This window comes from Erinaceus europaeus, chromosome 9, assembly GCF_950295315.1.
Source record: "Erinaceus europaeus chromosome 9, mEriEur2.1, whole genome shotgun sequence".
NCBI lineage: Eukaryota > Metazoa > Chordata > Mammalia > Eulipotyphla > Erinaceidae > Erinaceus > Erinaceus europaeus.
Genome location: NC_080170.1, coordinates 63,422,032 through 63,446,688, shown reverse-complemented (window position 1 = coordinate 63,446,688; position 24,657 = coordinate 63,422,032). Strand labels below are relative to the sequence as shown.

The following is a 24,657-nucleotide window of genomic DNA, read 5'->3' as shown; positions in this document are numbered from 1 at the left end:
ATATTTGAGACTAAATGGACAGAAAAAGGTGAGTGTATTTATAGCTCCTAAATAATTAATTCTGGAAACCCAATGCACATTACTTTCATTGTCACTCCCCCACTAACTTGACACATTTATGATACAAGGGGGATACATTTCTGGAAAGATGCATCAATAATGCAATACAGTTTTGGTTAAAAATAACATTTACTGAATTGTTCTTTAAGTATGGAAGGCTGTATAATCATTGCTAATAATATGGATAATTCTGGAAACTATAATGACACTCATATAGTATTTGTTATGTAGCAGGCACGATTGTCAGCATTTTCCCAACCAACTTATTACTTGAAAGAATTCTATGAGGCAAATACAATTTTTACTGCCCACATTTTACAGAGAAGACATTGAGGCATGAGCAGTTTACGTAACTTAGCAAGAGTAGCCTAGGAGGTGATGCAGTAGATAAAGCCCTGGATAAGAACTGAGTTCAATCCCCTCTACTGTACATGTCAGAAAGATCCTCTGGTTCTCTCTCATAAACAAACAAATTCATCAAAGACTATATAGTCTGATGATCAAGGATTTGGATCCTTGCAGTTTAGCTCCAGATTAACTCTACACTAAAAATCACCTAGATTTTGCAGGTAATCACTGACCATTAACATGGTATTTTCCTTCAGGTTGATAAATACATATGTATTATGTAAATAAAAAAGCAAGCTAGGCAGGTGGTGGCTCATTTGTTTGAGCGCACATCAAGCCGCTGGTCCCCATCTGTATGGAGAAAGTTTTGAGAGTGGTGAAGCAGGGCTACAGGTGCCTATTTCCCTCTCTATCTCCTCATTCCTCTCTGTTTCTGATTGATTCTATCCAATAAATAAAGCTAGTAATTTTTTTTTTGCCTCCAGGGTTATTGCTGCGGCTCAGTGCCTGCACTATGAATCCACTGTTCCTGGCAGCCATTTTTCCCATTTTTGCAGAAAGGGTGAGAGAAAGACAGACACCTGCAGACCTGCTTCACCACCCGTGAAGCCACCCTCCTGCAGGTGAGCTCGGAGCCAGGGGCTCAATCAACGATCCTCAAGCCGGTCCTTGGGCTTCGTGCCATGTGCGCTTAACCCACTGAGCTACTGCCTGGCCCCCATAGAAAAACTTAAATAAATAAAAGTACTAGGAGTGTGGATCTACCTGCCAACGCCCATGTTCAGTGGAGAAGCAATTACAAAAGCTAGACCTTCCACCTTCTGCACCCCATAATGACCCTGGGTCCATACTCCCTGAGGGATAAAGAATAGGAAAGCTTCTAGTAGAGGGCATGGGATATGGAACTCTGGTGGTGGGAAATGTATGTAATTTTGCCTCTCTTATCCTATGGTTTTGTCGATATTTTCTATTTTTTATTTTATAAATATATTAAGTTAAATTTTAAAAAGCAACAAAACCAAGCTACATGTTGCTGTAGCCTAACTCTTTTATTAATAACAGATTATAGGGGGCAGAGAGGGGCTCAGCAGTAAAATACCTACAGTAAAGGCCTTTCACTTGCCCCCTGGCATCACAAGAGAGCAACAAAGACAAAAAGAGCCAGAACTGCATGGATGGCAAAGTACTACCTTGTATTCTCTTTCAGGAAAAAATAATAATAATGATAATAATAACAAAAAAAACTTTTAAAAATGTAGGCCAAGACTACCTAGTTCATCAATATAGTGTATACATAAAACAGATGCTCTGGCTTAATTTTTGACTGAAAAAATATATATCGTAAACATATTACCATTCTTATATAATTGTAATGGCTTACTAAATTTTCTTCTAATTTATTTAGAAGAAATAATCACATAATAGACAATGTTTCACATCATGAAGAACACAATAACAGACACTTCTAAACCAAAAAGTATGATTGGGGCAGTGATGGCACCTGGTTTAGTGCATATATTACAATGCTCAAGGACCCAGGTTCAAGCCCCTGTTCCCACCAGCAGGGGGTAAACTTCACGAATGGTGAAGTAGTGCTACAGGTATCTCTCTCTTTCTATCTCTCCCTCTTTATCTCCCACTTTTTTCTCAATTTCTCTCTGTCTCTATCCAAATAAAACAAATAAATCAAAAAACATAACAAACAGTATGGAGATTATGCACTTCATTCTTTAAATTCTGCATCATTTTAAAATTTTTTATTACCTTTATTAATTGAATAGAGACAGCCAGAAATAATGAGGGAAGGGGGAGAAACACCTGCAGCACTGATTCACTACTCATGAAGCTTTCCCCCTGCAGGTGGGGACTGGGGACTCGAACCTGGGTCCCTGCGCATTGTAACATATGTGCTCAACCACATGTGCCACCACCCAGCTCCAAATTCTGCATCATTTTTAAAAAACTTTAAAAACTTTTATTCAATTTTGGATAGAGGCAAAGAGAAACTGAGAGGAAAGGGTGAGGGAAATGTATATATGTGACTAGATAGATAGATAGATAGATAGATATGCAGATATGCAGACAGAGTGACCAACAGTACTACTTCACTATTTATGAAACTTTCTCCCTAGAGGTGGGGACCAAGGGCTTGAACCTAGATCCTTGAGCACTGTAATGTGCGTGCTCTATCAGGTGTACTACTGCCTGGCCCTTCTGCATCACTTTTTAATATAGGCCCACAAAGATATCGAAAAATAATTCTCCACAAACAGAACTGTATCCAGCTCACAAACTTTCATTTCAAAGGTGGGGAAGATAGTCTAATGGTTATGCAAAAAAAAAAAAAAAAGGTTATGCCTGAGGTTCCAAAAGCCTCAGGTTCAGTTCCCCAAACCACTAGAAGCCAGAGCTGAGTGATTTTACTTAATGACAAAAAAAAAATCAAATTATAGTTACCATCTAGCAACAAGATTGTCCGACAACTATATAGGTCATTAAAAAAAAAACTCTTAGTAGTGCTAAGAAACAGCTCACCAGGTAGGGTACACACACTACTTTGCAATCTTGGCTTTAAGTCCCAGCACCACATGGGATCAACAGGGATAACACTAGTAGAATTCCATGGGTATTGGAATAGTGTTTTAATACTTTACTTCTCTCCCTGGCTGTCTTTCCCTCTCTCCTCTCTCAAAATAAATAATTAAAATATACTATGAATTTTTATTTTATTCTAGCTTTACATTAAGAAAAACACAGGTACTATATCTTCAATTCAGAAGGGTGGGAGAGATAGCTTAATGGTTATGCAAAAAGACTTTCATGCCTGAGGCTCCAAAGTGCCAGGTTCAATTCCCCACACCACCATAAACCGCAGCTGAGCAGTGTTTTGGGGAAAAAAAGCAAAAGCAGATTACTTCAGAAATTCAGAGGTGCAATGATGGAAGAACTACATCACAATCAAAGGTCAACATATTTACAAAGGAAAATAAAAGTTCTCCATGTACATAGATAGGTTCATTTCATAGCACGTGTTTTATGAATGAATGATTATTAAGACCCAGTAAATAGATGAAAACAGGAGAGAAACTAGAAGGGAGAAAATATGTCCCTTTTAGAATTCTCTGGAAAAAGTGAGTCATTCCATTGTAGCAGATAACTCAAACACTAGAAGTAAATAAAAATAGCAAAAAGGGGGAGTTGGGCTGTAGCGCAGCGGGTTAAGCGCAGGTGGCGCAAAGCACAAGGACCGGCATAAGGATCCCGGTTTGAACCCCGGCTCCCCACCTGCAGGAGAGTTGCTTCACAGGCGGTGAAGCAGGTCTGCAGGTGTCTATCTTTCTCTCCTCCTCTCTGTCTTCCCCTCCTCTCTCCATTTCTCTCTGTTCTATCCAACAACGACAACAACAATAATAACTACAACAATAAAAACAACAAGGGCAACAAAAGGGAATAAATAAATATTTTAAAAAAATGTTTAAAAAATAGCAAAAGGGATTTATTTACACTTTACCACATTCCTGGTGCTACCTTACAGGACCTCAGCTTATCTGGGTTGAGCCTGAGGTCTCCATAATCCAATCCCCCAAGGAACCTGAGGGAAACCAAATAAACCAAAGTAAAGGGATCCTGCTCCACACTTATTACAGTGGGAACCAATTGTGTGATTTTGCTAATCCAGACTTAACTAGAAGGTTACGGCTAAAAAGTTTTGGGAGGAGACAAGTTGGTAGTACCAAGAGTTGATAGTACCAAGAGTTTCTTACTCTTTGCATTGTGCACATATGGAATTTGGGTGAAGAAACACCCAAAAACTCCCAATGTCAGACACTATAGTATGGGAGTAAGGCCTTTTACTAGGAGTAGGTATTATTCATGAAATATACAAAAAAAAATGTTAAGATGGAAGCCAGGAACAAGTAATTTCAATGTCCTGATTCAAGAAGGACTCTTACAACCCAAATGATTCTTTTGGGTCATGCAACGAGACACTAAAGTCTCATTATGCCAACTTAAATGTTTGAGAATTCTGAAGTGCTCAGAAAGATTTTCATGTTCACTAAATTTCATTCCAGCATTTCTATGATGAATAAATTAAGACGTAGGATCTGAAGTAATAATTTTTTTATTATTTTTTATTTATTTGGGGGCATAATGGCTTACAGTAAACACAGTTGTTGATACATGTGTAAAATTCCTCAGTTTTCTGCAAAACACTCTCAGCTCCAGCCTAGGTCCTCCTCTACCATTGTGCACCAGGACCTGAAAGAACGCCCACCCATCCACCTTGAGTCCTTTACTTTGGAGCAATACACCAAGCCCAGTCCAGGTTCTACTTTGTGTTTCCTGAAGTAATTATTTCAGAATTTCTTAGCCAGAGGCAGAGCTAATGCCCTGTGGCATCAATATAGTACTTAGTACCTCCCTCAGACCATCAGCCAGCAAATTTTATTTTTTCCAAATGCTTTTTAATTCCTTTGTATTCCTTTGTACAAGACTCATTAACTATGCCATTCTATAGGTTGGTCTTCCACAGGCAGGTAAAACAAAAAATAATAATAATTAGCAAGACAAATAGTCATTATCTCTTTTTTGCCTCCAGGGTTATCACTGGGGCTCGGTGACTGCACTACAAGTCCACTGCTCCTGGCAGCCAATTTTGCCATTTTGTTATTGTTATTGTTGATTTTGTTGAACATGACAGAGAGAAATTGAGAGAGGAGGAAAAGATAGAAAGTAGAGAAAGACAGAAAGAATGACCAGGATCCTCAAACTGGTCCTTGCACTTACACACTATGTGAACTTAGCCCTGTGTGCCACCACCTGGCCCCCAAGTCTTTGACTTATATAGTAGGGGAGGTAACATACAAGAGCAAGTAAACATATAAACAGGATAATTTCAAGTTCTGGTAAACCTCACATAAAAGTATGAGTCAGGGGAATTGGGCGGTAGCACAGCAAGTTAAGCACAGTTAGAGCAAGTACAAGGACCGGCATAAAGACACCAGTTCTAGCCCCCAGCTCCCCACCTGCAGGGAAGTTGCTTCACAAGCAGTGAAGCAGGTCTGCAGGTGTGTATCTTTCTCTCCCCCTGTCTTCCCTCTCCCCTCTCCATTTCTCTCTGTCCTATCCATTGTTGTAATAACTACAACAATAAAACAAGGGCAACAAAAGGAAATAAATATTTTTTAAATGTATGAGTCAGTCCATCAACTAGGTGAAAAGCATTTCAAGCTGAGAAGAAAGTAAGTCCCAACTCTCTAAAACAGGGGCTTCAATTTCAACTGAGACAGAAAAAAACCATTCTCCCTGTCTCCCTCAGTAGATGTGACTAAATAGCATGGTGCTTTCTTAGTTTAAAATACTGTAGTGGCAGGAAGAGATAGCATAAAGACTATGCAAAAGACTTACATGCCAGACGCTCTTAAGTCCCAGGTTCAAACCCCAGCACTACCATAAACCAGAGTGGTTCTTTGGTTAACAAAAATTAAAAAGAAAAAAAAAAAAGAAAAAATAGTGGAAGGAAAAATTGTGAAGGCCAGAATTTGACATAACACTGAACCAGATATGAGTGTCCCTTTCCCACCCAACCTTACCCCACCCCCAGCATCCCTAACCTGGTTTCAAGTATCCTGATATTCAGAGCTGTGTGTGTACTGGGCACAAAAAAAGAAAGGAGGGACAGGAGTTCCCATCTCACTCTGACCTCAGAAGAGGGGCAGAGGACTCCTAACATCCTAATGCAATAATAGAATGGAAAATCTTGGGAGCCACAGCTGCCCTGAGCTCCAAGAGGCAGCAGCTTGCAACCCCGGATCCATTGGTTAGGGTAGGATACTGGGCTGGCTGTAGGAGGGTGAACACGGGCTGGTCAGATTGACACAAAAATACAGTCCCATAACTCTCTCTTGGGCTGACAAACAGAGGTCAGGGGGACAAATGGAAATCCTTTGATTATTTCTAAGCTCATCCCCCCAACCCCAGTACCAGCCCCCAGGGGCAGCTCAGCCACTCCTAGAAGACTCCCCACTGAACTATTTTCTTTACCACAATTCCTGGCTCACCAGGGATGTCATTCCAAGCCTCTTCCTTTAACTTCTCTTTTTTCAAGTGTCTGGAACTCTATTTGACTGACAGAATACCTGACCAATAAGAGCCTCATCACTGCCTCGGAAAAACTACCTGGAGGGTTTTTTTGTTTGTTTATTTTATTTTTTTGATACTTCTTAAATTGGCAGTCTTTGCTCAGATTGCCTACAGCCAATCAAGCAGTCCAAGCTGCAGACTGACTGTTAGGGCTTTTCTACTCTATTTTATTTTATTTTATTACTACTATTAACACGTGTCCCTTTTCTATCCACCTTCTTCAGGTTGACAAAAATTAACCATTGTTGTTTTTCCCATTGCTAGGTGACTAGGTGTCCTATCCATTGTGAGAGGAACTTATTTCTCTCTACCTCTTTTCTCCACTCTACTTTTTCCCTCCTCCTAGCTAATTTAAAAAAACAAAAACAAAAACCTCTTTCCTTTCACTGTTATTACTTTTTTCTTCTTTCTTCCTCTCTTCCTTTTTTTTCTATTCTTTTCTTCCTTCCTCCTTCTTTTGTTTTCTGAATTCACTGATACTTGCTTGTGAATTATTTTGGGGAAGAAATCTGGCTCACTAGGGAGTTGCAGTAGCACGGCGGGTTAAGTGCACATGGTGCAAAGTGCAAGGACAGGCATCAGGATCCTGGTTAAATCCCTTGGTTCCCCACCTGCAGGGGAGTCGCTTCACAGGCAGTGAAGGAGGTCTGCAGGTGTCTCTTTTTATCTCCCCCTCTGTTTTCCCCTCCTCTCTCCATTTCTTTCTGTCCTATTTAATGACGATGACATCAACAACAATAATAACTGCAAGAATATAAAAACAACAAGGGCAACAAAAAGTGAAAGACAAAAATATATATAAAAATATTTTCAAAAATTAAAAAATATTTTTAAAAAAAGAAAGAAAGAAATCTGACTCGGAGTGTACTCTGTGTGTGTGTCTTCTCTACTTTCCTTTCTCTCATTTCTATCCCTAGAATTTATAGTGGACAGTAGATTTGCAAAACTGTCTATTCTTGCTTTCCCTTTTTTCTGTCTCTTTTTCTTCTGTTTGGTTGCTATTTTTTCTTGGACTGGAGGTGTTGTTTGGCTAATTAGTATTGGATGAACTGCAACAATCCTTGCTTCAGTTACTATTATTATAATCTCTGAGGTTGGTGACTGCACTTATCATAAAGGTCTTTAGTATAGTGTGTCTTGTACTCAAAACACAACAACTGAAGAACGACAGAACAGAAAAATAAAAAGACACATCAATAAAAAATGGTTCAATCAAGAGCAAATAAAACTGCTACTACAATGAATCAGGACAGGAGCACAGAAGAAACCCCAAATTAGTCAGAAGTAACCACAGATAAGTATGAAAGCAATAGTAAACCTAATAACCACAGAAATGAAGACAACTATGGAGAAAAGGGCTCTATAAGAATTAGGGAAACAACAGAGGAGAGCCACGAAAAAAATACAATCTAGGTAGATAGAGAAATTAAAGCTGAAATAGCTGAGCTAAAAGGCCAACTAGCAGAACAAGGTAATACTATAACTGAACTGAAGAAGGAAGCTGAGGGAAGGGAAAGCAGATTAACAGAAGCAGAAAACAGAATTAGCCAGACAGAGAAAACTAAGAAAGAGGTAAAAGAGCTCAAAAAGAGATAGACACTGAAAACAACAACAGAGACATATGGGATGATCTCAAAAGAAGTAACATCCATATAATTGGCCTACCAGAGGAAGAAAGAGAGGGAGAGAAAATAAATATTCTAGAGGAAATTATAGAAGAAAACTTCCCAGACCTGAACAACAGAAAGAACATTAAGATTCAAGAGGCCCAGAGAGTCCCAAACAGAATCAACCCAGAGACACCAAGAGACATCATAGTTACAATGAAAAGAAGCAAAGATAAAGAAAGGATCCTAAAGGCTGCAAGAGAAAAAAAAAAGTCAGATACAAGGGAAAACCCATAAGACTATCAGCAGACTTCTCCACTCAAACTCTAAAAGCTAGAAGAATGGCAAGATATCTATTAAGCCCTGAATGAAAATGGGTTTCAACCAAGGATAATATATCCTGCTAGACTTTCATTCAAACTAGATGGAGGGATCAAAACCTTCTAAGACAGACAACCATTAAAAGAGGCAACCATCACCAAACCTGCCCTGAAAGAGGTACTAAAAGACCTCTTATAAATGAGAACATCACTATAATACTTGGAATATAACAAAGGCAAATAAAGAATTGTTAAATAATGGCACTACAATACATTCAATCCATAATGTCAATAAATGTCAATGGACTAAATTCACCCATTAGAAGGCACAGAGGGGGAGGATTGATCAGAAAACACAACCCAACCATATGTCGCTTGCAAGATTCCAACCTGACCCAACAAGACAAACACAGACTTAAAGGAAAAGGATAATAAACTATCATACAGGCTAATGGAACACAAAAAAGGCAGGAACAGCCATTCTCATCTCTGCCACAACAGATTTTAAATTAAATAAAGTAATTAAAGATAGGCAAGGCCATTACATAATGACTAGAGGATCAATCAACCAAGAAGATTTAACATTTATTAACATCTATGCACCCAATGAGGGACCATCTAAATACATCACCTACTTAAAGAACTACAAAAATACATAAATAGTAATATAATAATAATGGGAGACTGCAACACCCCACTCTCACACTTAGATCAATGAAGCAGAGAATCAACAAAGAAACAAGAGAACTAAATGAAGAGATGGACAGACTAGACCTCCTGGACATTTTCAGAGTTCTTCACCCCCAAAAAACTGGAATACACATTCTTTTAAAATCCACACAATACATACTCAAGGATAGACCACATGTTAGGCCACAAAGACAGCATCAACAAATTCAAGAGCATTGAAATCATCCCAAGTATCTTCTCAGACCAAAGTGGAGTAATGATAACATTTAACAATAAACAGAAAATTACTAAAAGTCACAGAATTTGGAAACTCAACAACATACTGCTTAATAACCACTGGGTCAGAGAGATACTCAAGCAAGAAATTCAAATGTTCCTGGAAACAAATGAAAATGGAGACACAAGCTATCAAAATATTTGGGACACAGCTAAAGCAGTATTGAGAGGGAAACTCATAGCTATACAATCACATATTAGAGAACAAAAAAAAAGTTCAAATAAACAACCTTACTGCATGCCTTAAGGACTTAAAGGAAGAAGAACAAAGGAACCATAAAGCAACCAGAAGGACAGAAATCACCAAAATTAGAGCAGAAATAAACATCGAAAATAAGATAACCATACAAAAGATCAATGAAGCCAAATGTTGGTTCTTTGAAAAATTAAACAAGAATGGTAAACCCCTAGCCAGACTAATTTAAAAAAAGGGAGAAGACTCAAATTAATAGAACTGTAAACGATAGAGGAGATATCACAACTGAAACCACAGAAATCCAGAAAATCATGCGAGAAGAACTATATGCCACCAAGCTACAAAATTTGGAAAAAAAATGGAAGAATTCCTGGAAACATATTCCCTTCCAAAACTGAACCAAGAAGAACTACAAAACCTAAATACACCAATCACAGACAAAGAAATCGAAACTGATATTAAGAATCTTCCCAACAAAAAAAGTCCTGGACCAGTGGCTTTACAAACAAATTCTACAGAACTTTCAGTAAACAACTAATACCTATACTTCTAAAGCTCTTCCACAAGATGAAGAAACGGGAACATTCCCTTCCACCTTCTATGAAGACAACATCAACCTGATACCAAAAGCAGATAGGGACACAACAAAAAAGAAAAACTACAGACCAATACTCTGATGAACATAGCTGCCAAAATATTAAACAAGATCCTGGCCAACTAGATACAGCAGTATATCAAAAAGATTGTTCATCATGACCAAGTGGGATTTATCCCAGGAATGCAAGGCTGATTCAACATATGTAAGTCAATATAATTCACCACATCAATAAAAGCAAAACCAAAAAACACATGATTTTCTCAATAGATGCAGAGAAAGCCTTTGACAAAATCCAACACCCATTCATGCTCAAAACACTACAAAAAATGGGAATAGATGGGAAGTTCCACAAGATAATGGAGTCCATATATAGCAAACCTACAGCCAACATCATACTCAATGGACAGAAGCTGAAAGCATTCCCCCTCAGATCAGGGACTAGACAGGGCTGTCCACTATCACCATTACTCTTCAACATAGTATTGGAAGTTCTTGCCATAGCAATGAGGAAAGAGAAAGAAATCAAAGGAATACAGATTGGAAGGGAAGAAATCAAGCTCTCACTCTTTGCAGATGATATACTAGTATACATAGAAAAACCTAAGAAATCCAGCAGAAAACTACTGGAAGTTACTAGGCAATACAGCAAGGTGTCAGGCTACAAAATTAATGTACAAAAATCAGTGGCATTTCTTTATGCAAATACTAAATCTGAGAAGAAGATATCCAGAAATAACTCCTATTCACTGTTGCAGCAAAGGAATAAACCTGACCAAAGAAGTAAAAGACTTGTATACTGAAAACTATGAGTAACTATTCAAGGAAATAGAAACTGATACCAAAAAATGGAAAGACATCCCATGCTCATGGATTGGAAAAATTAATATCATCAAAATGAATATTCCTGCCATAGCCATATACAAATCTAATGAAATAACCCATCAAAGTTTCACCAAGCTTCTTTAAGAGAATAGAACATAAACTGCAATCATTTATCTGGAATAAGAAAACACCCAGAATTGCCAAACAATCTTAAGGAAAAGAAACGGAAATGGAGGCATCACACATCCAGATCTCAAACTATATTATAAGGCCATCATCATTAAAACAGCCTGGTAGTGGAACAAAAATAGGCACACATACCAGTGGAACAGAATTGGAAGCCCAGAACTAAACCCTCACACCTATGTGCCGCAGGCACCGCCATGCAAACAGCTTGACACGGGTCCAGCTTTGCAGGAAGTTCATCACAGCTGGACTCTCCAGGCCAAACTGAAACCATCTTGCCTTTTGCTATGTATAGGGCTTGGGATTAAGCTCTGTGTGGTCTTAATAATATTTACCTATGGCCATACTAAGAGCCTGACCAATAACAAAAGTAATTACCAAACCTGCACTACACTCTAAGATTGGTCATAATGGAAAAAGCAGTATCAGTAATGCAGAATTTTTCAGAAGGCTCCAATAGGAAAAAATGTTTTCTCCTACACCACTTCCTTTAGTATTCCCCTAAAATATAGAGAAAGACTAGTGGTTCCCAAGTGGAGGGGCCACCTTACATAGCATAATTAATAAATGAAAAGTTATGGTACATGCCTAGATATAATGGGCCTTTTAATCTACCACCCACCACTATGCTCCCATTTCCTTATGCAGGAATAGTACACAAGAGCATAGGTCACTTAGTGAGTATACACAGAAAATGGATTCCAGCTAGAGAACTTAACTTTATGGAGAGGCTGGCCAGATCAGCAACACCTTGGTGCCTTCTCAGTAAGGAACAAAACAAAAACCTTGATTTAACAATGGAACAGATTTTATGAAAAATGGGCTGTTCAATTTGTTTAAGGCCCCTAGAAACATAAAAAGCTTGAACTTTCTATGAGCTATTGGCTTCTGATATAAAGGAGCAAAAGAATGGCATAAACATACAGGTAAATATTAATTTTAATCAATAGGGCTTTTGCCTAACACACAGATACAAGAATAACAAAAAAAATAGAAACTGTGATGTGATCTCTAGGGAGAAAAGTGCCCCTGGAATTTGAATGTTCCACAAAGCAGGAGGTGTTCCCTACCTGTGCTGTTCTTATTTGTTGATTTTTGTATTAACAATCAAAGCCTTGGTGATTTTTGTATTAGTGGCCAAAGCCTTGGTGATTTTTGTTTTAGTAATCTATACCTTGGTGAGTTTTGTTTTAATGATCTAAATCTTATGAGACTATAAAAATAAAGTTCTGCTTAAGTATGGCAGAGATGTCTGCTTGAGCTTCATTCAGCATCAACCAACTCATCTCTAATTCTTCCTCATTCTTTGCTGATGACTCTCCTCTTCCAGGATACCTTAATAACCTGCTGGGGCTGGACCCCAACACCTATGGATATAATCTTTGATAAGGAGCCCAAAGTATTAAATGGAGGGAGAAGGCTCTCTTCAATAAATGGTGCTGGGAAAACTGCGTTGAAACATGCAGAAGAATGAAACTGAACCACGTTATCTCACCAGAAATGAAAATCAACTCCAAATGGATCAAGGACCTGGATGTTAGACCAGAAACTATCAAATACTTAGAGGAAAACATTGGTGGAACACTTCCCCACCTAAACCTTGAGAAATCTTTGATGATACAATCCCAATTGCAAGTAAGACTAAAGCAGAAACAAACCAATGGGACTGCATCAAATTGAAAAGCTTCTGCACAGCCAAAGAAACTGTCACACAAACAAAGAGACCCCTCACAGAATGGGAGATCTTCACATGCCATACATCAGACAAGAGACTAATAACCAAAATATACAAAGAGCTCAGCAAACTTAAAACAATAAAGCAAATGACCCCATCCAAAAGTGGGCAGAGGATATAAACAAAAAATTCACTACAGAAGAGATCCAAAAGGCTAACAAACATATGAAAAATTGGTCCACGTCATTGATTGTCAGCAAAATTCAAGTAAAAACAACATTGAGATAGCACCTCACTCCTGTGAGAATGGCATACATCAAAAAGGACAGCAGCAACAAATGCTGGAGAGGCTGTGTGGACAGAGGAACCCTTCTGTACTGCTGGTGGGAATGTAAATTGGCCCAGCCTCTCTGGAGAGCAGTCTGGAGAACTCTCACAAGGCTAGACATGGACCTTCCATATGACCCAGTAATCCCTCTCCTGGGAATATACTCCAAGGACTCCATAACACCCAACCAAAAATATATTTGTACAGCTATACTCATAGCAGAATAATCCAAAGGACATAAATTATGGTGATGTTGGGTATTATACAGCAAATCCTAACAAAGGGATTTTTCAAAGTTAACCCAATTACCAAATAATGTGATGATAGCAGTAACTATCCATTGTCTTCTTGAACCCTAAGCCAGCAGGAACCTCACATTTCCACTATAGAGCCTATATTTTCCCCAGTCCTGGAATCTGTAGGGTGGGGCACACTTTCCTGCATGCCTCTCTCAATTCATACCAAATAATATTGCATCCACCAAGGGATCAGGTGGTGGTGCACCTGGTTGAGCATGTTACAGTGTGTGAAGTCCCAGATTCGAGCCCCTTGTCCCCACCTGCAGGGGGAAAGCTTCATAAGTGGTGAAGCAGAGCTGCAGGTTTCTCTCTGTCCCTCTCCCTCTCCCCCTTCCCTCTTGATTTCTGGCTGTCTCTATCCAATAAATAAAATAAAAATAAAGATAATCAAAAAATACTTAAAATATATATATTGCATCAACCAATCCCTACCTAATCAATGCAATGAGTACCATCTTAGCATACTTCAATTCAGACTGTGTCCAGAGACTTCAGGTGTTGCTGGGCTAGCATGGGGGTGCCTCTTCCTGGGTGCATACTCTCTGGGTTGGAGAGAGCTCGACTGAAGCCAGCCTGGGCTGCTACTCACTCAGTGACACAAGGGAGATGACTCAGGAACCAAACACGTGGCTGCTAAACGATGTAATATCTTTATTGATCAGAGAGCCAAAGCTTTTAAATGGTAGACCCAGAAGTGGCAAGTCAGTAATGGAAATGGCTAGGAAAGGGGCAGAGAAAGGCAAAATGGGGAAAGTAGGAACATCCTTAGCAACTGTTTTGAGGGTTTTAACTGGTAAGATTAATACCCTGGAGGCAGGGAAGGTCTTGAGGGTAGATGAAAATGGAATTATCTGGAATAGTGAAAAAAAGACTAGAAATAATATAAATGTTTAACAGTAGAGAGCTGGTTGCATAAATAATAGTACATACCCACAAAAGAGTAGCTAAATGATAGACAGATATAGATGCAGTGGCAGAGAGAGCGCGAAAGAGGCCACAGCACCAAGTGGGTGTTGGGCTCGAACCTGGGTTGCAACCAAGTGAGCTATTTTGCTGATAAAAAAAAAATTCTCACTTTTATTTAAAAAAAATTTTAACCTGAGCACTGTTAAACTCCAGGTTATATTGGTGCTAGAGATTGACCTTGGGGCCTCAGGCATGAAAGTCTTTTTGCATAACTATTATGTTATCTCCCTAGCCTCACATTGGAGTTCTCTAAGCTATAAAAACGCTGATATTATCTCCAAGGCACAATAGGGAGTGAGAAAGAAGGGTGAAAAGTCATTTCAGTAAGACAAACACACACACACATATATCCATGAGTATGCTTATATATTTAAAGCAGAATGAGGAGCTCCAGTGGTATAATCAGTTAGCACGTGGTACTTACACAGCAGAATGCTACCTATCAGGAAAGAGGAAATGGAATACATATGATAAGGTGAGAAACTAGACTCCAAAATAATTTATTCTGCAGATTTTACTTATAGTAACATAAATGGTCAAATTATTAAGTAACAAAAATAAAAGTCAAAGCATTCATGTTTTTTTAAATATTTATTTATTCCGTTTTGTTGCCCTTGTTTTATTGTTGTAGTTATTATTGTTGTCATCATTGTTGGATAGGACAGAGAGAAATGGAGAAAGGATGGGAAGACAGAGGGGGAGTTAGAAAGATAGACACTTGCAACCTGCTTCACCACTTGTGAAGCGAATACACTGCAGGTAGGGAGCCAGGGACTTGAACCAGGATCCTTATGCTGGTACTTGTGCTTTGTGCCACCTGCACTTAATCCACTGCTACCGTCCAACTCCTTGCATTCATATTTTCTAAAGCAGTCTTTGTGATTTGAAGATAAATGCTAGAATATTTAAGGACACGTTATATGACATCAAAAATTTATTTTAAAATAAATAATTTTTGTGGGCTAAGAGGCAGAGAAAATACAGATGAAGTAATGGTAGCAATGATCTACCATTAATGATCATATCTGGGTAATGGATATATTGGGATTAATTATACTACTCTCAATTTGGAAAGATTCAAAGTTTTCCATAATAAAAAGTGAGAAGATACATTACAAAGGGCAAGAGTAAAACACCTGAGATAAAAACAGGTAAAACTGGGTTACTCTCCTCTCCTCTCCCCGTAAACTAGGAATACCAACAGAGATCATCTGGGACCTCAACAAGGCAAGACTAGAACGACTTCAGGAACCCACCAAATCACTGGTGAGTGCAAATATGTATGGCTCCTGGATAGAGAGGAGCCTAGGGAGAGATTAAGTGACTGTTAACAATCCGGCAGTTTACCAGTTGAGACACCAACTCCAGTCTGTTTTACCAACAAAAAGACACCTGAAGGGAGAAGAGGATTTCCCTAAGACTCACCAAATGCAACTGTGATTCTCCATTGCTACTGCCCTCAGAGGCAGGAGCAGCAGGGGGGAGGGCCTGTGCTGACATTGGGGGACAGAGAACTAACCAGGAAACTCAGGAGAAGATCTACACTTCAGTGGCCTACCAGTGGGGCTGTGTGGTGGGAGCCTTTCCATGTTGTTCTCCTGATGAGAACATAGTGAATAGTTGCCTCAGAACCTACAGACTATAAACAGGACTTCTTTAGAAACTCACAGGGCTCAGCAGTGCTGCCCAGCCTGGCCGAGAAGCTAAACTGAGCCTGGAACTTTGGATGTTGGGGTGTGAGAGTCTCTTTGCATAACCGCTGGATTATCTCTCCCCCACCCTGCTTTATTGCTTGTTCAGTAGTAAGGGATTAAGCTAAGAAGCCTACTTATAGTTTAAAAGCCCTCAGGCTCCCATAGCCTACTGGGAAGAAAAATAACAAAAGAGGCTTTAAAATCCACTGTGCTCCAACTCAGGGATTAAAATAATACTGAAACAATTGTTAATTTCCACAACTTGAGCCCTTTCAGTATCTTACTTAGACACAGGTCAGTCCAGGCAAGAGTGATCAGTAATTTGAAAAGTACTGAGAGAGGGATCTCACAACATACTATATAGAATGGTTAAACCAACAATAAGAAATATTGGAGAAATGAATGAGGACAAGAGTCCAGCTAAAAGCACCCCAAAGGGTGAAGCACAAAATAATGAGGTCAACATCCAAACACTAGTTAAGGAAATCATCACAGGAGTGAGTAAAGAGTTTGAAAGAATTGTCATCAGAAATACAGAAACAACCAATGAGACTCTGGAAGAAAACACTAATTATCTCAAGGTTATTAGAGAGCTGAAAGATGAAATAGCTGAGCTAAGAACACAACTAGCTGAACAAGCTAAAACAGTATCAGAACAGGGTAACAAAATAGGTGAACTCAAGAAAACAACAGTAGAGAGGAGAGATAATAGAATTGGTGAGGCTGAAGACAGGATTAGAAAGATTGAGGAAGAATTAGAGACAACTAAAAAAGAAGTAAGAGATCTCAAAAAGAGATTAAGAGATACTGAAAACAACAACAGAGACCTATGGGATGACTTCAAAAGAAACAATATATACATGACTGACTTACCAGAGGAAGAAAGAGAGGGAAGGGAAGAAAGCATTCTTCAGGACATAATAGCTGAGAACTTCTCTAGTCTAGACAATATCAAAGACATAAAGATTCAAGAAGCCCAAAAGGTCCCAAACAGAATTAACTCAGACTTAAAGACACAAAGACACATCCTATTTAAAATGGAAAGGAATAAGAATAAAGAAAGGATCCTGAAGGCTGCAAGAGAAAAACAAAGAGTCACCTACAGAGGAAAACCCATAAGATTAGCATCAAACTTCTCCACACAAACACTACAGGCCCGAAGAGAAATGCAAGCTATCTATCGAGTCCTCAATGAGAAAGGCTTTCAACCAAGAATACTGTATCCTGCTAGACTGTCATTCAGACTAGATGGAGGCATAAAAACCTTCTCAGACAAGGAACAGTAGAAAGAATCAACCAAGCCTGCCCTGAAAGAAATTCTGAAAGGTCTCCTGTGAACAGTAGACCACCATAAATATGCCATCCATTAGAACACTCTAAAAATCTACAAGAATGGCATTAAAATATCTTCAGTCTCTCATCAATAAATGTCAATGGCCTGAATTTACCTACTAAAAGGCATAGAGTAGGATGATGGATCAGAAAACACAACCCAGAGTTCCTGGGTGCGAGGAACTGCATGGATGTCATGGGGCTGCACTCTGTGGGTTTCTGCTCTGGGTGGGCCTGGTGCTGGCCTCCCCCCTTCCACCAGTGGTGGTGGTGGAATGCCTCGAGGACCACCAGGTGGTGATGGTTAGTAGGGACCTCTTCAGCACTGGGTAGCTCGTCAGGTCGGCTGACCTCACCCTGGGCCCTGAGAAGTGCAAGCCGCTGGCTGCTCTGGACTACGAGGTCAAGTTTGAGGTGGGGCTGTATGAGTGTGATACTCGTGCACAGGTGACCCAGGATTTGCTGGTGTACAGCACCTTCGTGCTCCACAAGCCCTGCCCTGTGGGCAATCTGTCTGCCCTCAGGACCAGCCCTATGCAGGTGGCCATAGAATGCTGCTACCCCAGGCAGGGTAACATGAGCAGCCAGCCCATCCTACCCACTTGGCTGTCCTTACCACACCACCATCTCGGCAGAGGAGAGGCTCGTTTTCTCCCTGAAGCTCGTGGAAGAAGACTGGAGCACCAAGAAGTTCTCCACCTTCCGGCTGGGGGACACAGCCCACCCGCAGGCCCAGATTCACACCGCCATCCATGTGCCCCTGATGCTGTTTGTGGACCACTGTGTGGCAACTCCCACCCCTGACCAGACTGGCCCCCGGCACCACATCATCGTGGACAGACTACCTGGTGAACGGACTCTCCAAGGACACTGATTCTGCCTTCATGGATGTATTCCACTTTGGCAATGACTCCAGAAACAGTCTATGTCACCTGCCAACTGAAGGTGATGCCGGCTTACAGGGCCCCAGACCAGAGGAAAAAAGCCTGCTCTTTCAGCAAGTCCTCCAGCAGCTGGTTACCAGTGGAAGACCCCGCTGATGTCTGCCGCTGCTGTGACACCAGAGACTGTGGCTTCTCGCAGCAGTTCAGGCAGCTGTCACAGCCTGCAGCACGGGAACACGCTTCCCACATGCTGGAAGAAGCAGACATCACCCTGGGCCCTCTGATCTTCCAGCGAGAGGCTGGTGACCGAGGCCAGTAGGAGGTAGACGGCCCCAAGGCCCTGGCTCTGAGCCTAGGCCTGGTGGTTCTGGCCATGGGCATGGCTGCCCTGGACCTCAGCATGGCCGGGAGCTGTTGCCACATTGCTCTTAATCCTGTGCCATCACCCGAGTCTGATTCCCAATAAAAGATAAAAATAAAAATAAAAAAGAAAGAAAGAAAAGAAAAAAGAAAACACAACCCAACAAAATGCTGTCTACAGGAAACACACCTAACTCAACAAGACCAACAAAGACTCAAAGTGGAAGGGTGGAAAACTATCATACAAGCCAATGGCCCACAAAAAAAGGCAGGAATAGCTGTTCTCATATCTGACACAATAGACTTTAAAATCAATACAATTGAAAAAGATAGGGATGAACAGTACTTAATGCTCAGAGGATCAGTCAATCAAGAGGACTTTATTAACATTTATGCAACCAATGAGAAGACATGTAAATACATCAAGCATCTACTTAAAGAGCTACAGCAATATATTAACAGCAACACAGTCATAGTAGGGGAATTCAACACCCCACTCTCTTAACTTGACAGATCATCCAGGCAGAAAATCAATAAAGACATGAGGGAGCTAAATGAGGAGATAGGTAAACTAGAACTACTGGACATTTTCAGAGTCATTCATCCCAAGAAACTGGAATACACATTCTACTCAAGTCCACATGGATCATTCTCAAGGATAGACCATATGTTAGGCAACAAAGACAGCATCAGCAAATTCAAGAGCATTGAAATCATCCCAAGCATCTTCTCAGACCAAAGTGGAATTAAACTAACACTTAACAATCAACTAAAGATTAGTAATAGTCCCAAAATGTGGAAGCTAAACAGTACACTCCTTAACAACTACTGGGTCAAAGAGGAAATAAAGGAAGAAATCAAACTGTTTCAAGAGTTCAATGAAAATCAAGACACAAGCTATCAGAATATTTGCGACACAGTTTAGGCAGTACTGAGAGGGAAGTTCATAAGCATACAAGCGCACATTAGGAAACAATAAAAAGCACAAACAGCCTGATTGCACATCTTAAAGACCTGGAAGAAGAAGAACAAAGGAGCCCTAAAGCAACCAGAAGGACAGAAATCATTACAGTTAGAGCAGAAGTAAATAACATTGAAAATAAGAAAACCATACAAAAGATCAATGAAAGTAAATGGTGGTTCTTCAAAAGAGTGAACAATGAGACATCATTTCACTCCTGTGAGAATGTCATACATCAGAAAAGGTAACAGCAGCAAATGCTGGAGAGATTGTGGGGTCAAAGAAACCCTCCTACACTGCTGGTGGGAATGTCAATTGGTCCAACCTCTGTGGAGAACAGTCTGAGAACTCTCAGGAGGCTAGAAATGGACCTATCCTTTGATCCTGCAATTCCTCTCCTGGAATATATATCCTCTCTTTAGGATCTATCCTAAGGAACCCAACAAACCCATCCAAAATGATCTGTGTACACATATGTTCTTAGCAGCACAATTTGTAATAGCCAAAACATGGAAGCAACCCAGGTGTCCAACAACAGATTAGTGGCTGAGCAAGTTGTGGTATATATACACAATGGAATACTACTCAGCTATTAAAAATGGTGACTTCACCATTTTCAGCCAATCTTGGATGGGACTTGAAAAAATCATGTTAAGTAAAGTAAGTCAGAAACAGAAGGATGAATATGGGATGATCTCACTCTCAGGCAGAAGCTGAAAAACAACATCAGAAGAGAAAACACAAGTAGAACCTGAACTAGAATTGGCATATTGCACCAAAGTAAAAGACTCTGGGATGGGTGGGATGAGAATACAGGTCCAAAAAGGATGACAGAGGATTTAGTGGGGGTTGTATTGTTATATGGAAAACTGGGAAATGTTATGCATGTAGAAACTATTGTATTTACTGTCGAATGTAAAACATTAATTCCCCAATAAAGAAATTAAAAAAAAATACAGGAAAGACTCAGCGTTGGGTGGTAGCAACATAAGGATCCCAATTAGAGCCCCCGGCTCCCTATCTGCAAGGGGGTCACTTCACAAGTGATTAAGCAGGTCTACAGGTGTCTATCTTCTCTCCACCTCTGTCTTCCCCTCCTCTTTCCATTTCTCTCTGTCCTATCCAACAATAACAATATCAATAACAATAATAACAATAACTACAACAATAAAACAACAAAGGCAACAAAAGGGAGTAAATAAGTAAATAAATATTTTAAAAAGACAAGGAAGACTGATGTACTGAGGAGCACAACAGGAACTGGGACTAGTTAATAAATAATAGTGGCTACCCTGAGCAAAAAACATCAGCAAAAAGCATCAGCAAGCTTCCAGGGCAGGTCCCAGGTGATATTAACATGTGTACATGTTAACATGTGTGTATAGTCAGAGATCTCTACTGCTTTCCATCTTTATAACATCCTGAAGCAGGCAGGAAATTGGCCCATTCTACAAATAGGGGGTCCAATGCTCAGAGATGACTAAAACTAAAGGACCTGAGACAAGCCAGCTTCAGGACCCTCTGGTCCATAGCTTATATGTCCTTTGCATCACCCCACTCTGCCTCTAAGGTCCAGAAGGCAGATGCTTGAGTCAGGAGAGAATGGTCTTGCTCTAGAAATAAACTTTTCAGTTTTCTTTGTTTTTTAAATAAATCTTATTTGTTTTATTTTAATGAGTAAGAGAGATACAGAGAAAGTGAGACAAGAGCACTGTTCAACTCTGGCTTATTGGTGGTGCAGAGGTTTGAGCCTGGGACTTTGGAGCTTCAGGCATGAAAATCTTTTTGCATAACCATTCTGTTTTTGCTGTCTCCCCTGCCTTCTGATTTTCTTTTTTTTAATATCTACCTTGCTTTGTCCTCTAATAGTGTTTTTTAAGGCATTTAAAAGAATCCTTTATCCTTTTCCCTTTATCCCTTTATGTTTCTTCTGCAGGTTCACTTTACTATGACACTTATCAAAACTTCTCCCTACCCTCATGATGTATACCGAGCTATTTCGCCAATGTGAAACCGATAAGGAAACAGACAGTGTGGGAAATACATGACCAGTCTTTATCTTCTGCTCTTTAACTTCTAGTTGTTTCTCACTGGTAAACAAACCCTTCAGACATGACTCACAGGCACTTGATATCTTCAAATAAAGTTGCACCTATTTTTTTCATATAAAGAGTATGAGTTTATTCTGGTTTTTTGTTTCTTTTCAATTTCACTTTGTACTTTCAAAAATGTTTTATTTGTTATATTTTTATCATATTTATTTATTTATTAGCAACAGCCAGAAATTGAGCTGGAAGGGTGAGATAGAGAAACTGAGACACCTGTAGCCCTGCTTTACCGCTCATGAAGCTTTCCCCCTGCAGGTGAGGAACAGGGTCTTGAACCTGGGTCCTTGTACACTGTAACATGAGTGCTCAATCAGGTGCACCACCACCTGGCCCCAATATTTTATTTATTTAATAGAGACAGAGAAAGAGAGACACTTGTAACATTACTTCACCAATTGCAAAGCTTTCCCCCTGCAGGTGGAAACTGGGGGCTTGAACCCTGGCCACCACACATGGTAACATATGCAATCAACCAGGTGTGCCACCTCCATTCCCTCATAATGTACTTTTAATAGCATGAAGAAGTAGGCTCCATTTTAAAAAGATGTCCAACAAAGCAGATAAAAATAAAAGTTGTAGCCCCAAAATCGGAAGCTTAGTTTGTGTGCACTGCAATGCAAACAGGCATAATTCAAGCTGCCAACATGTCAGCTTCTCTCTCTCTGGAATTCTACCCCACTCATGGTTGTTAGAGGTAAGGTTGATCAAGACTTGTCATTTCCAGAATCATCCTCTTGAACATTCTCTCCAAATAGCATGTTTTCTGGTTACTCAGTTCTCTGTCAGAAGACTCCTCCACTGAGATAGTAGGAAGGGTCAGGGAAAGAGAACCTTTACTTCCTTCTATGAATTTGTCTGGACCTCACAGGTTGGGAAGTCAAGAGATACTTAAGGGATTTTGGTCTGGCCTCCCATTCATGAAAGGATTAAATGTGCCTTTAAAGCAATTTCCAAACAAGGGCAGATGCAAAGCCAGGCTGATAGGAAAGGACAATATTGATGCTTGTCCTTCAGCCTTAGGCTGGCATCCTACGTCCCTAACACACAGTACCCATATTCACTGTGTCCTGTGTAATTACCTAAAAAAAGATACAGTTTGTTCCTTTTGTTTTTGTGTCTATTGCAGAGCAGTAATTGGTTCTTTATGTAAACGGTTGAAGAATCCCACAATATTTAGCAATCTTATTTTGCAATTTCCTTTTTATTAAATATACTGGTAGCTGCAAAAATTGGACATGGCCTTGACCTCCCTCTATGAAGTGAAAGAGGAGGAGAGAAAGCATTGTCCTAACACTAGTTGACTCATTATGTGAAATTTGATATGTTAACTACTGCACAGTTGAATACTGCTTTTTTTAGTCACTTTCTTTTTTAAAAAAATATTTATTTATTCCCTTTTGTTGCCCTTGTTGTTTTTTTATTGGTGTAGTTATTATTACTGTTGTTGATGATGTCGTTGTCATTGTTGGCTAGGACAGAGAGAAACGGAGAGAGGAGGGGAAGACAGAGGGGGGAGAGAAAGAGAGACACCTGCAGACCTGCTTCACCGCTTGTGAAGCGAGTCCCCTGCAGGTGGGGAGCCGGGGGCTCGAACTTGGATCCTTAAGTCAGTCCTTGCACTTGGCGCCTCCTGTGTTTAACCCGCTGCGCCACCACCTGACTCAGTTTTTTTTTTTAATGCAGTGCCAGAGAAAGGACATGAATCCTAAACACTACTGAACCAATTTCTGGTCTACTTTTTACTTCTGGAAAGAGAGAGAGAGAGAGAGAAAGGGAAAAGACTGTTCCACTATCCATGATTTCCTTTGGTGCTCTTAGACAGTGCTCAGGCTCCATCCCAGGTATGTGACTCTATCTACTGAGCCACCGCCTGGGATCCCAGGTACTTTAACTTGCCTGATTTAGTGCAGTAGCCAATGTATACTCATTTACTCCTCACTGGAGAGATGAATATTATCTCCATTTTACAAAGATGGCAACTAAGGAACAGCTGGTTAAGCATAAGTAGCTATGAGTTGAAAGAATCAAAAGGGGGGGGATCAACTAGGAATACCAAAGGAGACCACCCGGACCGAAACAAGACAGGACTAGAATGACCACAGAAACCCAGTAAATCACCCGTGAGTACAAACACGCGTGGCTGGTGACAGAGAGGAAAGAGGGGCCTCAGGAGAGATTAAGTGACTGCTAACAGTTCAACAGTTTGTCAGTGGAGACACCACCTCCAGTCTGCTCCACCAACAAGGGGACAGCTGAAGGGAGGAAAGGACTCCCCAGAGACTCACCAAGTACAACTCTGAGTCTCCATTGCTACTACCCTCAGAATCTGGAGCAGCAACAGGGAGGGACACCAGGGCACAGAGATCTAACTGGGAAACTCAGGAGAAGACCTATACCTCGGTGGCATAGCTGAAGGGCTGTGAAAGTCTCTTTGCATAACCACTGGATTATCTCTGCCACACCCTGCTTTATCTCTTGGTCAGGAGTCATTGATTAAGCGAAGAAGCCTATTGATAGTTTAAAAGCCCTCAGGCTACCATAGCCTACAGGGGAAAAAAAAAAAAGGCTTTTACACCACTGAACTCCAACTCAGGGATTGAAAAAACTGTTAAATTATATAAAATGGTTAAAACAACAAGAAAAAATATTGAAGACTCGAACCAGGACAAGAGTCCAGCTAAAAGTCCTCCACAGGGCGAAGCACAAAACAACAAGTTCAACATCCAAACATTAGCTAAGGAAATAATAACAGGAGTGAGTAAAGAATTTGAAAAAATTGTAATCAGAACTGCAGGAACAACAA

General features: G+C 40.2%; 1 long non-coding RNA gene and 1 pseudogene across 1 annotated transcript in view; one reads left to right on the top strand and one right to left on the bottom strand.

The window, feature by feature from the left end:
• Window positions 1-24,657, bottom strand: part of LOC132540419 (uncharacterized) — a 61,523-nt gene that overhangs the window by 10,074 nt on the left and 26,792 nt on the right. The window lies entirely within an intron of this gene.
• LOC103124846 (zona pellucida sperm-binding protein 3-like) lies at window positions 17,683-19,138 on the top strand (annotated as a pseudogene).